General features: G+C 37.2%; 1 protein-coding gene across 3 annotated transcripts in view; it reads right to left on the bottom strand.

Annotated features, from left to right (window-relative positions):
* MGAT4C (MGAT4 family member C) overlaps positions 1-15,724 on the bottom strand; it is a 128,422-nt gene that overhangs the window by 57,641 nt on the left and 55,057 nt on the right. For all 3 annotated transcript variants that reach the window (XM_075205322.1, XM_075205324.1, XM_075205323.1), the window contains exon 2: positions 13,746-13,819. The gene's annotated coding sequence lies outside the window, so the exon portion shown is untranslated. The remainder of the gene's footprint in view (positions 1-13,745; positions 13,820-15,724) is intronic.

The raw sequence follows: 15,724 nt of genomic DNA on the forward strand, positions 1-15,724 counted from the left end.
CTTTTTCATGTTTGTAATTAATTCATTAAAGTCGAAAAAAAAAAAAAAAAAACCCACAGTATGTATAACACATTGTTTATGTATGTTGTACTATCATGGCTTAAATTCAGTATATTGTTATTTTCAGATTCCATCCTAGCACCAGGAGAGGGTAAGTCTATATTTGTCAAAATTGCTTTCCCAATATATATATATATATATATATATATATATATATATATATATATATATATATATATATATATATATACAAAAATACAGATACCACAAAGGGGGCGCTCCACCCAAATCTGTACAGTGATGAATAGTCTATTAATAAGGTAAGCAAAAAGTCCAATTTACAGGAGGTAGCTGGTTCCAGAACAGATGGTGAATCTGGAGAATCTAAAATAATGTAAAAAGAACAGAGCGCCACATAGTGTATTACCAAACACAATATTAAGTTGAAAAGTAGAAAATACCAAAATAGATTCCGTATAGTGAAGATGGTGAATTCCAAGGTGCAAATAGTATAGGGAAACCACAATATTGAGTGCAACAAGTTAATTCCCAAGTGAAATCACCCTTGATAAGCGATTCTGAGTACTAAATAGAGAACTTAACAAGCTCAAACTTGAAGCAGGTGGTGTTCCAGAATCAGCTATTACGTAGAAGAACTACTCCTCAGCGGGACAATCATCAATTACAGATGGATCCTCAGAGCATAAACATGATAAAAAAACTAAAATAGTGTAATACTGTAAAACACTAATTTTAAATAAACAGTAAGTATCCCACTTACATGAAATAGTAAGGCAAATGCACATAAAGGTTTCTTTCAATAATATTCATCTGGCAAAACATATCATCTTGTGGAATTACAGCGTACAGTTCTTACTGTGATCGCACAGCCGCTTAGCTGGAAATAAGTACATCCAGTGTCCACAGAGTATCCAGATGAACAAATGAATCCTCAACGCGTTTCGTCCATAGGATTAAAGGACTTCATCAGGAGAAAAAGTACAGCAGGACTATATATATATATATATATATAAATATAACCAAAACAGTTACCGATCATGTCATACAACTCTATCCCACATGTCTGATTGTGTTATATAATGTAATTAGTGACTCTTTACAGGAGGTACATGTATTACATTGTATATCCAAGTGATATCACATGCCTGCAGCATACAGTATGTCTGCTTGGACATAGTAGAACTAGATTCTAGTAATGTCATATCTGGATGGAGTTACCAAAACAAATACATAAAAAATGAAGTACTCTTTACATTTAAATTATGCTTTGTTTAATTATTAAAATAGAGTATTAACATTTTATTATGGTAAGCTAAAAATATCTTATATATAAGATTATATAGAATGTTGATTACGTGAGTGTGTTTTTTAATTTTGTTTCAATACTTTTCTTTTGTAAATAATGTAACCGAGAGGCCAAATCCTGTTTTCAGTTCCATTGCACGTGGGCGTGTTTTTTGGGGGTGTGTTTTATGTATGTCGTGTTATCATGTTTCTGTGTAGTGGTTGTTATGAATGACTAGGATTTTAATGCAATGCTGGACAATACATCTGCTTAATAATGTTTACATTCAATGTATTTTATTTGCAGGATATATTACCCCAGAAATTTATTATGACCTCCTGGTGCTAGAAATTGGTAAGTGTATATTTGCCAAAGCAAAGATTCTTAATCTGTCTTACTCTGTCTGTCAGGCCCAGATTCCATGCTTTCGTTAGGCGAACTAAAGTAGTCACCAAGTTCGCCATAGTTAAGGGGGCAACTTAAACAGTGACTGAGCGACGTAATGTCACCATCTCAGCGCCTTTATTTTCCTTGCGGCTTCTCCACACTACATGGCGGTCGCTGACATGGAGGAGATCCAGAATGCAGCAGCTTACCTGCGCTGCTCCTCCATGTCAGTGATTGGCTCGGAGTGTAGCACTGAGCTGTAATGTCACGCCCCCAGTATGAGGAGCAGAAATACCAGGCCCCGCCACCTGCATGTAAAGCAAGAAGCGGTAGGGGTGGGGTTTAGGGGTCAGCACCCATACACCTTCCGTCAGCCCTGGCTAGACTCACCGCCGACCTGGGCTGAATCTTCTAATACTACGGAGATGATATCTGAATTTGCAGTGTAAGAACTACAGGATGTGTGGCGGCTATGGGGCCAAGAGGTAAGGGGGGCCCAGCGATACCAGTCTATCTACTCCTGGGACCCCCGCTCTGTGTGTATCACTGCATGTGTAATCACGCTTATCCTTACACATATCCCAATATTATACATATAAATTATCTCCTTAATGTTACATTTTCTCATATGCATTTTCTCCATACACTTGTAACAGCTTATTACCTGCTTTTCTCATCTGGAATATTCTTTCTTTCCTGAACAGCTACCCAAGAAAGAGTGAACGCTCTGCTGTTTGCCACCGCCCAAGCAGTGGTCCTATCGCTTTCGGTGAGGCTGCTTCTCAAGCGGTAAGTTTCTAACATTATGTCACATTTTAAAAGGTGTAGTCATGTGTTTAGCTTTGGTGACTCTTCTGTGACAGACCACAGCCACGCAATACGAGTCCAAACAGCAAAGGGGGAATTTATACACCCGGCAGACAAATAGACGCATTGTACATATAAATATACGCTCTGCGCTGCTAAATAGCTCTCAATTTATTAACAGCTTACAGAATAATAATATAATTATACATTTATCTTCTAAGCTGCTGATGTTACTGCGCTGTTGGTTTATTACACTTTACAATCTACAATAGTTGCTGGTTGCGTTGTGTACACTATTGTCCACTGGCAGCTTCTCATTATTATATATATGTATTATATAGCGCCACTAATTCCGCAGCGCTGTACAGATAACTTACATCAGTCCCTGCCCCATTGGAGCTTACAGTCTAAATTCCCGCACACAGACACACACAGACAGACTAGGGTCAATTTGATAGCAGGGTCATTCCACATCAGATCACCCAAAAAAACATGAAATGTCCACCACCGGCTCAGATTTTTTTGAATTTTTTTTAGTTAAGAGAGGAGGTCAAAACAACTATTTCTGCCAAATATGTCAACTGTCTGGCAATTAGTTGATTAAATATTGATTTTTCAATTTATTAAATAATTTACTAATTGTGGCTTCTTTATCCAGTTTATTTGAAGTATCACGGGTGTTCATTAGGGAATTGACATAAAATTTGGACCCCTAAGGTAACTCTTCCTTCCGAATTAAAAAATCCAAACCAAATTACTTTATCTGCCTCATGTTTTGCGTTGCGGAAAAAACGCACATTTTTCCAATATAATTAAAAACGCTAGGTTCAATTAACATTAGGGATTCTATTTTTGGGGGGGGTGTTTAAAAAAGGTATAAATTACTACCACAAAACAAATCAGCCGGGTACTCTCTTTCATAGTGGAGAAAAAAAATAATGAAGTTGATGCTCGATTACTGCTGTACAGCATACATAATTTACACATTGTTAAAAACCATACCAAAAAAGTGAACTAAACTGAGGCAATGGGATAAAACTCCCATACAGGAAATTAAACAAACAGAAACTGATGGGAAGAAGGGGATTCCCTTTAGAGAGACCAAAACTGAAACTTTCCAGAGAAAGAGAGAGGGAGACACAGAAAGAGTCAATCGTGGCAGCTGCTCATTTGGTAGTCTTTTAAATATGGACTGCCATATTACTATTTACTCAAAAACCATTGGATTACATAGCTGGGACCACTTTACATTTGACATTAGGGATCCCGTTTTTTTGGGGTGTTTAAAAAAGGTATATATTGCTACCACAAAAAAATCAGCAGGGTACTCTGTTTCATAGTGGAGAAAAAAATAATAAAGTTGGTGTTCGATTACTGTTGTACTGCATACATAATTAACACAAGAAACCATGAAATTTAAAACCTTTAACATAACTTAAGTCCTTAACTGAAGTTGAGTCAACAATCTCATTATTTTTCCCTTGTTTGGAACTTGTTGTAACGGTCTGTAATTTTCCTTAAAGTGTCAGCAGAAAGTGTATACTGCCTTCCAGTACTTTCTTGGATAGTAGGCACTTCCGTTACACAGAGGACGTGAATAAAAGGAACAAAACACTTATCTCTTGAAGGCCAGGACAGCACATTTGTTGATTGGTTTCACTTCATTAAGTGTATCAGCACATCTTGTTCCTCCTCATTACATTGAATGATATATCCAATATACCAGATGTTATCATACACTGTATGTTCCAGGTTGCAGATCACTTTTGTCCACATTTTTTGTGACTGTGGTCATAGTGACACTAACTTTGGTTCCTCCTGTCTTTATGTCGTCTGATGACAATCGATATATGTGTAGCTCATTATTACTAATAGCCCGAAATCTGTGATGAGAACATGTTCCTGCCACAGTGTTTGCCATTTCTAGACGGCTATGCAGCTTGGTTTTGCAGTCTTGTATTTCGTTTTGTGACACGTAAAAAAAAACTTAATGCCATGTACATTTTTCATTTGCCCAGGTCCAAAGGCGTCAAGATGCGATAGGTTTCCACTGCTTGCAGACTGGTGCGTGTGGCTAGATGTCCCTTAAATGCCATCACAAGGACTCTTACCATGAGATGTGGCAAATAAATTAATTCTGCTTGAATGTTGAAGTTCTGCTTATTGAAGCATAAATGAAAAAAGTTTTTGCATTTCTTGTATTGTGACTAGCACGATCAATAAAGTAGTAAATATACTCCAATAATTTCGCTGTGTTTCATAACTACCATAATGAAGGCATGCACAGTTATAGCTACATGGTCACGGGTATCGCTAATAACGCACAGGCTCACACAGTTTGAAGTGTCATAATCATCTTGCCTAAAATATACAACAAGCTGACAGTCACCATGTTCTTTGGTCTACTTCAGTGACATAACTTTTAAGCTTTTTCTGGCTCCTTTTTTGTGAGACAAGAAAGGATTACAGCATGTTTTCATATCTTAACAGCAGAAGCTTTTCATGATGGTAGGAGACTGAGGTTTCAGGATCATTGATTACTGCATTTGACACTTCAGTTCTCAGAATAAAAAGTTATTTTTCTTCATCTGCAAAGGGGTCCCAGCTATGTACTTCAATGTTTTTTTAGTAGATAGTAATATGGCAGTAAGCATTTAAAAGAGTACCAAATTACATACTTGCCTACTTTGGGCAAGTTCTTTTCGGGAGAGGGGCGTGACGAGAGGGGGCGTGACCTAGCCAATCGCATCATTTTGGCCCCGCCCCCGTGATGGAAATGCCGTTTTGTCATGGGGCGGGGCCAAAATGACCGCAAATCGTGTCATTTTGGGACGGCAGTAGCGGAATGCGGGAGATTTGCCTGCTCTCCCGGGAGTCCGTGAGACTGACCTGAATTTCAGGAGAGTTAGCAAGTATGCCAAATAAGCAGCTGCCATTATTATTATTATTATTATTTATTTGTTAGGCGCCACAAGATATCCGCAGCGCCGCACACAGTACTAACAATAGACTATACAGGGTGAAACCATACAGAACAATGAACAAAAAGTACCAATACTTCAGAAACTCCGGCTAGTCATATGCAGTAAAGACAAGCGGAAGAACAGGTATGGAGACAGGAGGGGAGGGGGCCCTGCTCATACGAGCTTACATCCTAAGGGAGGGTAAACAGACCAGGCACAAGAGGAGCCAGTTGAGGCAAGAGGAGAGAAGGGAGGACTAGCAAAGGGAGGAGATGGGGGTTAGGTAGATGGTTGGTAGCCTTTGAGAAAAAGGTGAGTTTTGAGTGCACGTTTGAAGGAGCACAGAGTAGGAGAGAGACGCATGGAACGAGGGAGGTCGTTCCTGAGAAGGGGGGTTGCACGGGAAAAGTCTTGGATTCTGGAGTGGGAAGAGGTGATAAGGGTGGAGGAGAGGCGGCGGTCGTTGGCCGAGCACAAGGAGCGGGGAGGAGTGTGAATGGAGAGGAGGTTAGAGATATATGGGGTAGTAGAGTTAGAGAGAGCCTTGTAAGTGGTGGTGAGGAGTTTGAAAAGGATTCTGTTAAGGAAGGGGAGCCAGTGTAAGGCAAGGCAGAGAGGGGAGGCAGAGGAGGAGCGGCGTGAGAGGAAGATGAGTCTTGCGGCCACATTGAGTATAGAGTGGAGGGGGGAGAGATGGGAGTGGGGGAGGCCAGTGAGGAGGAGGTTATAATAATCAAGGCAGGAGATGATGAGTGCGTGGATGATAGTTTTGGTGGCATCCTGAAAGAGAAAAGGACGGATGCGGGTGATGTTGTGTAGTTGGAAGCGACAGGCTTGGGCAAGGGAATGAATGTGGGGGGCAAAAGAGTGAGAGGAGTTGACGGTGACACTCAGGCAGCGAAGTTGGGTGACAGAGGAGATGGTGGTGTTGTTGACGACAATAGAGAGGTCATCGTGGGATGGGAGTCTGGGCGGAGGAAAGACAATGAGTTCAGTTTTTTGAGATATTTATTTTGAGAAAGCGCTCGGACATCCGGGAGGAGATGGCGGAGAGGCAGTCGGATACCCGAGCGAGGAGGGTGGATGAAAGATCAGGAGAGGAGATATAGAGTTGAATGTCGTCAGCATAAAAGTGATACTGAAGACCGAAGGAGGAGATGAGAGCACCAAGGGAGGAAGTGTAGAGCGAAAAGAGTAGAGGGCCAAGAACAGAGCCCTGTAGGACTTCGTTCGGGGAGAAGGTAGGGTGAGGAGGAAGAACCAGACTGCCATGACTGACTCTTTCTGTGTCTCCCTCTCACTTTCTCTGTAAAGTTTCAGTTTTGGTCTTTCTAAAGGGAATCCCCTTCTCATAAGTTTCTGTTTGTTTCATTTCCTGTATGGAAGTTTTATTCCATTGCCTCAGTTTAGTTCACTTTTTTGGTATGGTTTTTAACATTGTGAAAATTATGTATGCTGTACAGCAGTAATAGAGTATCAACTTCATTATTTTTTTTCTCCACTATGAAACAGAGTAGCCAGCTGAAAAATGGGATCCCTAATGTCAATTGAACTTAGCGTTTTTAATTCTATTAGAAAAACGTGCGTTTTTGCTGTAACGCAAAACATGAGGCAGATAAAGTAATTTGGTTTGGATTCGGGAGGAAGAGTTACCTTAGGGGTCCAAATTTTGTGGTGATTCCTCTATCACCAGTGGCACCCACCATGGATGCCCTCTGTCCCCCCTCATTTACCTCCTAGCGATTGAATCACTTGCCGCTCGAGTGAGACTTACTCAGGACTGTAGAGGCATGGATTTGGGTGGAGTATCACATAAGCTATGCTTGTTCGCTGACGACGTCCTGCTGTTCATTACCGACCCGGAGAACTCTCTACCAGTCATCCATAGACTCTTGTCTCTATTTAGTAAGGCCTCCTATAAACTTAACACCTTTAAAAAGGAAGCCCTCCCAATAATAAATCCCCCCAGATAGACTACAAGGTCTGAAAGATGTATTTACATATATGTGGAAATCCACAAAAGTATCCTATTTAGGTGTTCAGATTACCCCCCACTTAGATACTGTTATAGAAACAAACTTCTCCCAGCTGATACAACAACTTTCAGCTCTATCAACGTCAAGGATGTGCTATGAGGTCTCCTGAATAGGTAGAATATTGGCGTTCAAATGATGCTCCTTCTAAAGCTGATGTATATGTTCTGTATGCTCCTGTTTCGACTCCCAAGACTCCTGATGTATAAACCAACAGCCCTAATGAAGTTGTATGTATGGAAATATAAGCCCCCATATAAGTGAATGACTCGGGGGAAGACGCAGGGGAAATTAGCCCTTACCAATCTATGGAATTATCATTTTGCCTGTTATTCCTGATGCAATACTGGTCCCTGCTGTGAGGACAAAAGCCCTGGGTAGATATCGAAAGGGCGATTAATAAGACTGGAGGCCTCCAGCCCACAACCTGCCTGCTCTATCTAGGGATGCCTTGACAGTGTGGGATCATCTATGCAATGCTACCGATGAATTCCCCTGCCCCACCTCCAATGTGTCGATACAAGCAGTTGCCACGCAGATTCCCGACCTAAAGCACACCCAATGGGCGTCAAGAGGGATTCTAACACTGGGCCATCTGTTCGGGTTAGGAACAATCACCTCCTTTACCAGCCTTAGTGACCACTACCATCTATCTAAAGAGGATTTCTATAAATTACTCCAGTTGAGACACTGGACTCAAACACTGCCACTGAAGGAACTGCCTATATGTCCCCCTCCACTGCTATACTTCACTAAACTGACCAAGGGTTGCAATAAAGCTAGTATCACATTCTTGTACAACTTACTTAACACTCAACATGACCCGCCGAAATCCAGGGTTCAGCTCCAATTGGAGACAGTCCTACACTTAGACTTCTCTGCCAAGGAGTGGGGACATATTTTTCTGAACTCTTTCAAAATGTCTAAATGTCTAAACCAAACAGAAATGTTAGTTAAGCTCATCAATCGGATATATATTACTCCCGAGAAACTACATAAAATGTAGCCTCCAATGTCCCCATTCTGCTGGCACAATTGTTCAGAACGTGGAGATATTTTCCACATGTTCTGGTCTTGCCCGGTTTTATAATCCTCATGGATCAAAGTATTTGAATTATTGAAGGACATCTTTGGACACCCTATTCCCTCTTCACTGGAACTAGCCCTCTTACACCACTACACAATGTCCATCCCGCAATGGGATAGATATGTGCTAGGACACGTTCTTATAGCCACCAGAGCAGCCATCGCACAGGCATGGAAACAACCATTACCTCCCCCACCAACAAAGATTATTTCAAAAGACCCTGGGAGTACCCTATTCCACTGCGGCTAGATCTCCACTTGTGAAATGGCGTAGTTGGCACGTATATATAACAGAGGGGGCAGGGGCTCCACCTCGGACATCTGAATTTATTTCTACTGCTGACTTTCTGTAATCAATATTGTAGTGTTTCCAGAAAGTACTAAACATACATAACCAAGACGGTAGTGAAGTAAGCAAGGGTAACTATTTATCTATAGCGGTACCGTAATGTTTTAAGGAATGTATGCAATTTTTATGATCTACTGTTGTGTTTCTTCCCCACTATGTACCCCCTCCTTCCCTTCCCCATACCTTAACACCCTTCCCTAACCCTTTTTTTTTTTGTACCCTTTTGTACTCTTTAAAAATTTACAAACCTAATAAATACTTTCAGTTAAAAAAAAACCCAACATATAAATATTTCCATAACTGATTATGGAATTTTAATTTCACTAATTTCCATGTTCTTTTAGCCATATTAAGTAGTTTCAATACATTTTTCATAATGTGTGACACATGTCTGCACCATATACTCTTATAAAAGCAAATTATTTGTACATACTAGCTTGTATGTTTTAAAACTATTAATCAATTGTTAGAGAAAGTTTATCAATATGTATATTTATTTAGAGCATGTAGTTATGTCTCTGGAGTAATATTCCTCAGACATATGTATTTGACATTGATGATATATATATGCTAACATATATGTGATTCAGTATTGTGATACATATTGTAAACACCAGTTTACCTTAATAAATTCTAAACACAGAAGGGTTTAAACATTCATATATTTGACAGTAAAAACTATTTTAGAATTACCTTATTTGGCGTTTGTCCAATAATTATGTTTAGAATACTTTATATAAGAGGTCAATCAAGAAATAAAAAGTCACCCCAAAATGTAATTCAAGCCCTATGGCATATACAATTAAAGAACAGGATTTTTCGGGAGGGTATTGAGAAAGACATTTTTGTCAAAGCTTCAGGGTTCAACAAATAACTTCAAAAGCACAGAAACTGGCAACTCAAGCAAGAAAGATATTAATGCAATAAGCCTAAAGCAGCTCTGATTTCATGAAAGAAAAAAAATTATCAAGTTGAAAAAAGTGTGAAGGTCTAGGCAGATAGACAAGTTTAGACATAAATATTCAACATCAGAAATAAAAGAAAATGATGACTCTCTAAACTAATAAATTTAGATCTGTGCATCCTCTTGGTTCTGCTTCCCTATTTCCCTAAAAGTCTCTTGAAGTTCTGAAAATAATTAATGATTTTCCATGGCTACCTAGCTATTCTTTTGCCATAGATTCTTAAACAGCAACATCATATATAGTGATGGCGTGGCAGCAACTGAGCATTTTCATGAAATAATCTAATAATGTCTGCTTAGTTCCCTAGATTTTATTTAATATCATATCTTTATTTATCTTTATTTGCAGTTGAATGATTTCCAGGCAATGACAACAGCAGTAGTCACTGAACACTATTGAAACAATGTTTTATTTTTATTTTTTTCCTTCATTCGTTCCTTTTTTTTCTTTTCTTTCTTTTTTCTTTTACTTATGCTATTTATTTCTGTAATTTAAATTTTCAATATATAGAAATTTATGTTTGTTATTTTTTCCTGTTGCTGCTTTAATGATGCACAGTTATGATGATGTTCCATAAATATATTAAACAAAAAAAATGGTAAATGAATGTCACAGACAGGGAATATAAGGAAATGGCAGGACCCAGCGCGTCTATAATGTGGAACTTTTAATCCTAACCCTAAATGTAAGCCTAATTATAAACCTAACCCTAACCCTAATCGCAAACCTAACCCTAACCCTAGAGCTAACTGTTAGGTGACATTATATATGTGTGGGTCCTTCCATTGCCTCCTTAAAACCGGAAATGTCAGTGTGGCCATTTTTACAGATGAGAATTCCAGAGCTGGATTCTTGTGTAGTCGCAATTAACATCAGCCCTCTTTAGGGTAAGTTTATATTTGGCGTATGTTGGTGTCTCAGTAAGCTGCCTTTTGTTATTGGTTTAAATCCTGTCAGCATTATTTAAGATGATATAATCACTACTACCGCTCAAAATATCCCAATAGTGATCATATATTTAATTGCCAGTTGTAGGCAATGTGCTTTTCTGTAACCTTCCACAAATACTCCCCAAACATTGTTATAGAACAAACTCTAATTTCTTAAGTTATTGCAACAGCTGCATATTGATACCATTGCTGTTCTTTTTTGCTAAGCAGATAAATTATTTTTCATCCCAAGTTTCAGTCTTAGGAGAATATGTTTTTGTTCTGAAAGCTTCTTACAAAGCTTAAAGTATTCATTATACACAAAATGATTTAATTTAAACTGAAGTAAGTGGGCATTGTGCAGCTGATAACATCAGTAACTCTTTGTTCATAAGTATATATTAGGAGCAATATTTCTTCCACATTCCTATGTAAATTCAGGTTTATTATATTTCCTATTATTATTCAAAACATAACTTTGAGACAAGGAATCCTCACGGAGTTGTTTCTTACAGCAAACAGACTATCTAAGACACTCATTAGAAAACATTTGAATTCTGATCAGGACGAATATAATTAAGACATTTTCCATAGGGACAAAAGAGGTTGATGTGATGTTCAAGTAGCACTTGTTTAGCAGTAAAGATACTTTAAATGCAATGTTAGTAAAATTGAGAGCATTGAGTTATTAGCTAGCATCTGTCTTTATATCATCTCTTCAATATAATAATAAATTATGTTTTATTTTATGAAGATATTAGAGATAAACAATGACTGGTGTCATATTATTTCTATTTACTCCTTTTAAATTACTGTACATACAATATATATACTATGCCATGAATTGCAAATAGAACATCATTTGTCAGGAAATATACAGTAACAGAATTAATATGACAAGTTAACTGAAAAGACAATATTTTCTGTTTTCTGAGCTCTTGGATGTGATTTGAAGAGAATTTGGAACACAAAATATAGACAAACAATTGAGCCATGATTCTCAATAAATTTGTAAGGGACGTACATAGGAATATAGTGGATTTTAGCAGTTTTAGACCCTCCACCAATGTAAACATTTTGAAATATTTTGCATTAAGTTTGGTTTTAAAAGTAGCACACAGGGTTTTTACCATTTTAGTGCTACTTACTGACAGTAAAGATTTGAAGCAGTGTGACACACAAGATTATTTAAAACCATTGGCACTGACAATTTCAGCACTACTACACTAAATAAACTAGTGGATAACCCTATAAACATAATAGCACAAGTGAAAGCATTTTGTTTGGTCATTAAAATCAATAATGTTGTCACTATGTCATAACTTCGGTTGAGTGAATCAGAATGACAGCCACATTTGGTGCAGGGATAGTGAAACCACATATCCCAAGATTCATTGAAGCATACAGACAGCTACTTTCATTGGGGGGAAGGGGGTTTAAACACTTCTACCCTTGTTAATTTCCATGGAAATAGTGTTAATAATTTTAAGCAGAACATCATGGCAACTTTTTATTAAATAGTTAGTTTTAACAAGTAAATTTAAGGGCAAATTGAGTGGCCAAATATCAAATTTCAGAAACAGAAAATGTTTATTTAGCAGAAAAACTATATATTCACTTTTCATTTTCAATAGGCAAACTACATTCTCTTTCTTAAAGGTATGAAAACAGAAGGGTGTAGTATGAGTTATCGGTGCTCCGACACTGTTTATTCCTACATATATTATTCCAATAATGAACAGAGCGACCTAGAAAAAATTACTACTTACCAGTAAAAAGACACAGAGGAAATCCGATGGGAGGATATCGCGACACTTCCGAATGACGTCAGTTGCAGATGAGACTGTTTTTTTTAAAGTGGCAACGCACGGACTATGGTAATATAAATTTTATCCCTAGCCCAAACTCCAAACCCTAACCCCTAAGCCTAACTCCTAACGTAAAGGTAATACTTACCTGGGTCCGTGCGTTGCTGCTTTAAAAACCAAAAATTTCAAGTCCCGCACACAACTGACGTCATTTTGAAGTGTTGCGATTTCTTCTCTTTGTAAGAGACAATGTACCTAATATCTGCCATGAGGGTACATGAACATATCTATGTTTATGCCTATGCAGATTTTATGAAGACCTTATATTACTAACAGATAAATGCAACGTAATAAATTATATATAATATAAATAAATAATAGCCATTTATTTATGATTTCCATTTCTCCTCTACACTACATGGAATAGCGGAGAGATAAAAAACAATAAGGCTGTGTGCACAAGTTCTTACTCCCCTCCAGTTATACTCCTGTAAAGACATGCTGAAACTTTTAGAACTGGCTCAATTTCAAATGAATGTCACTGAATAAACAACCCTGAACATGTTTGCTATACAATCAGTTATGGAGACCTGGTTTCAAACTTGTAGATCGAAATTTGCAGCTGACGTTCACCATTCACAATTCACGTTTGAAGGTTTGATGACTGAGTTCAAATTTCACCGTTCATCATTCACCGTTCGCATTCACTATGCAAGTTAAAATGATTGGCTTTTAAAAAAAAATTGTAACCACAATGTAAATAATATTTTTAATGAATATAAAAGTATTTTAACATTCTTTTAAATTGAATTGAGAACATCACTGTGTTCACAGTTCAATGTTCACAATTCACCATTTGTACTCAAATTACTCTCTTTCCTATCAAAATTAAAAAAAGTCAAAATTAGTAAACTTTGACAAATAATAACGAATCTCCCTGAACATATTCTAAGCTGTTAGACTTTCCTCTCAATTTACTAACCAGTTATAAAATTCAACAATTTCAGAAACAATTTGAAGAACTGGTTTGAGAATCTCTCCCATTCTGCAATGTATCCTCAATACTATTTAATCTAACTTATTACATGTCCTTCTTCAATATTGATTCTTACCTTTAAAACTATTCCCTTGTATTCACCTTTCTGGATATATAGCTGTTGTCTTTTGTCATGCACCCGCATTCATCCTAAAATTCAGAAATTAAATACATTTAGAAAATCACCAAAAAATTGTACAAATTTGTACAAAAGCAAAAATGGACTTTGATATGATCAAGTTAATCTTAATTTGACTAAGATGTATCTAATACAGAAACTAAAATTAGAGACAATAAAAATATAACTTGCAACTGTAACAGTATATATTAGACATTATAAGTTATTCCTGAAGAAACCTATTTTGTACAAAGAAAATACATTTATCCTAAGTGCCATAATGATAGACATAGAACCTTCTATGTCGTTTTTATGGGATTTAGCAATATAGAGATCCAGAGCCCATTTAAGTTCATAAGGTGCCATTAAGAATGAATCTGTTTCATGGCAATAATATTTTTTTTACTAATCTTTATAATAAGTTTGTGTTTGCTGCTTTACCCCTATATTACATGTTTATTTATCTTTCCTTTTAGATGTCTTGATTAAGAGCACGGAAATGTTGTATATTACTTTGCACTGATAACATGCAATGTACATATCCAATCTGAATACAGAGATGCTCATGTTGACTTGGATGCAAGTCCTTTTTTACGTAACATATGCATTTTTGTACTGCTCATTAGAGAGGTGGAATGGAGGACTGAAGAGATAAGGAGGCATAGGAAACGTACAGTAAGGGCATGTTAACGTAATCACAGCATATTGAGAAGAGTAGGCTCTTGCAGATATCTCTCATCAGCAAAGGCTATGCTAATGTTTTAAATAAATAAATTGCTTCTCTCCCCCTCTGAAAACTGTTCCCTAGCCTGTTCAATATGAGGCTGACTGCCCTACGGGAATCAGTGCCACAAAAGTGTGTGCCCATCCTATAGAAAAAAATCACAAAGCTGAATGCAATTCGGCTTCTCCCAACATCCCTACTGGTGGGTGTTTGGGTAATAAATGGTTAAAAGTAAAAAAAAAAATCTGCATTTTTTCCTGTGTCACTACTTATTACTGACTCCTTAAAATGATGGAGCCAGGTGAAATATGTTCAAGAGATAGAGAAGAAAAAGGTTTGAATGTGTATGGGAAAGGAAGAGTCTAAGCCCACCGCTCGTCTGTGTTCAGACAGAATGATGTTGTAATTCTAAGGATTATGCTATAGCTAGATAGCAAGAATAAGTGGCAGGGAAGGAAGGCTCAATAATAGTGAGACATAAAATCAACACATGACCTTGTCCAGGGCAGTGAAATGGTGATTGCAGTTTCTGGATACAGCAGATAAAGATTGTTTCCTGTGATCTTCAGATGTTGTTTGCTGCATGTTCAACTGTTTTGTTTAAATATGATTTACCATCAATTTGCAAGTAAATTACTTAAAAAGGAGCTCACAAATCCACCGACTCCCAGCATTAGGTTTCAGTGGTGAATGTTATATGCAACAAATCTGAATTTTAAAATTTTAATGGAGAAGAAGAAAACAATTGATATATCCTAGAATTAGGCTGGAAATAGTAATTAACTCACTTAAGTATGTTGTTCAGACTTTGCTGCATTTTTTTTAATCAAAAGAATCATTAAAGGAAACGCAATATGGATTTAATTTGAGTAACTTGTCAGCACATTTACACTTTACAAAGAGCATTTTAAAGAGATGGATATGAGAAGTACAACGTTGGAGAGTATTTAGTTAATACAAAAATGTTTTTGTTGAATATTGTAAAGTTAAATGGACATTTTTTCATGCTTAATAATCAATCTTTCATAAATTTTACAGATTATACAGTAAATAACTACAGTAGTTTCATTATTATTGTTCATATTTGAGAATCACAGACAAAATTAAGATTAAGACAAAATTCAATTGAAGATGAACAATGTTAATGCGTTTGGTAAAGATCCTAAAGTACTAACTGAAAAAAAGGAAAGATGTGTGAAACAATTCAGGAAAT

Source organism: Mixophyes fleayi, chromosome 4 (genome assembly GCF_038048845.1).
Source record: "Mixophyes fleayi isolate aMixFle1 chromosome 4, aMixFle1.hap1, whole genome shotgun sequence".
In the NCBI taxonomy this organism is placed as follows: Eukaryota; Metazoa; Chordata; class Amphibia; order Anura; family Limnodynastidae; genus Mixophyes; species Mixophyes fleayi.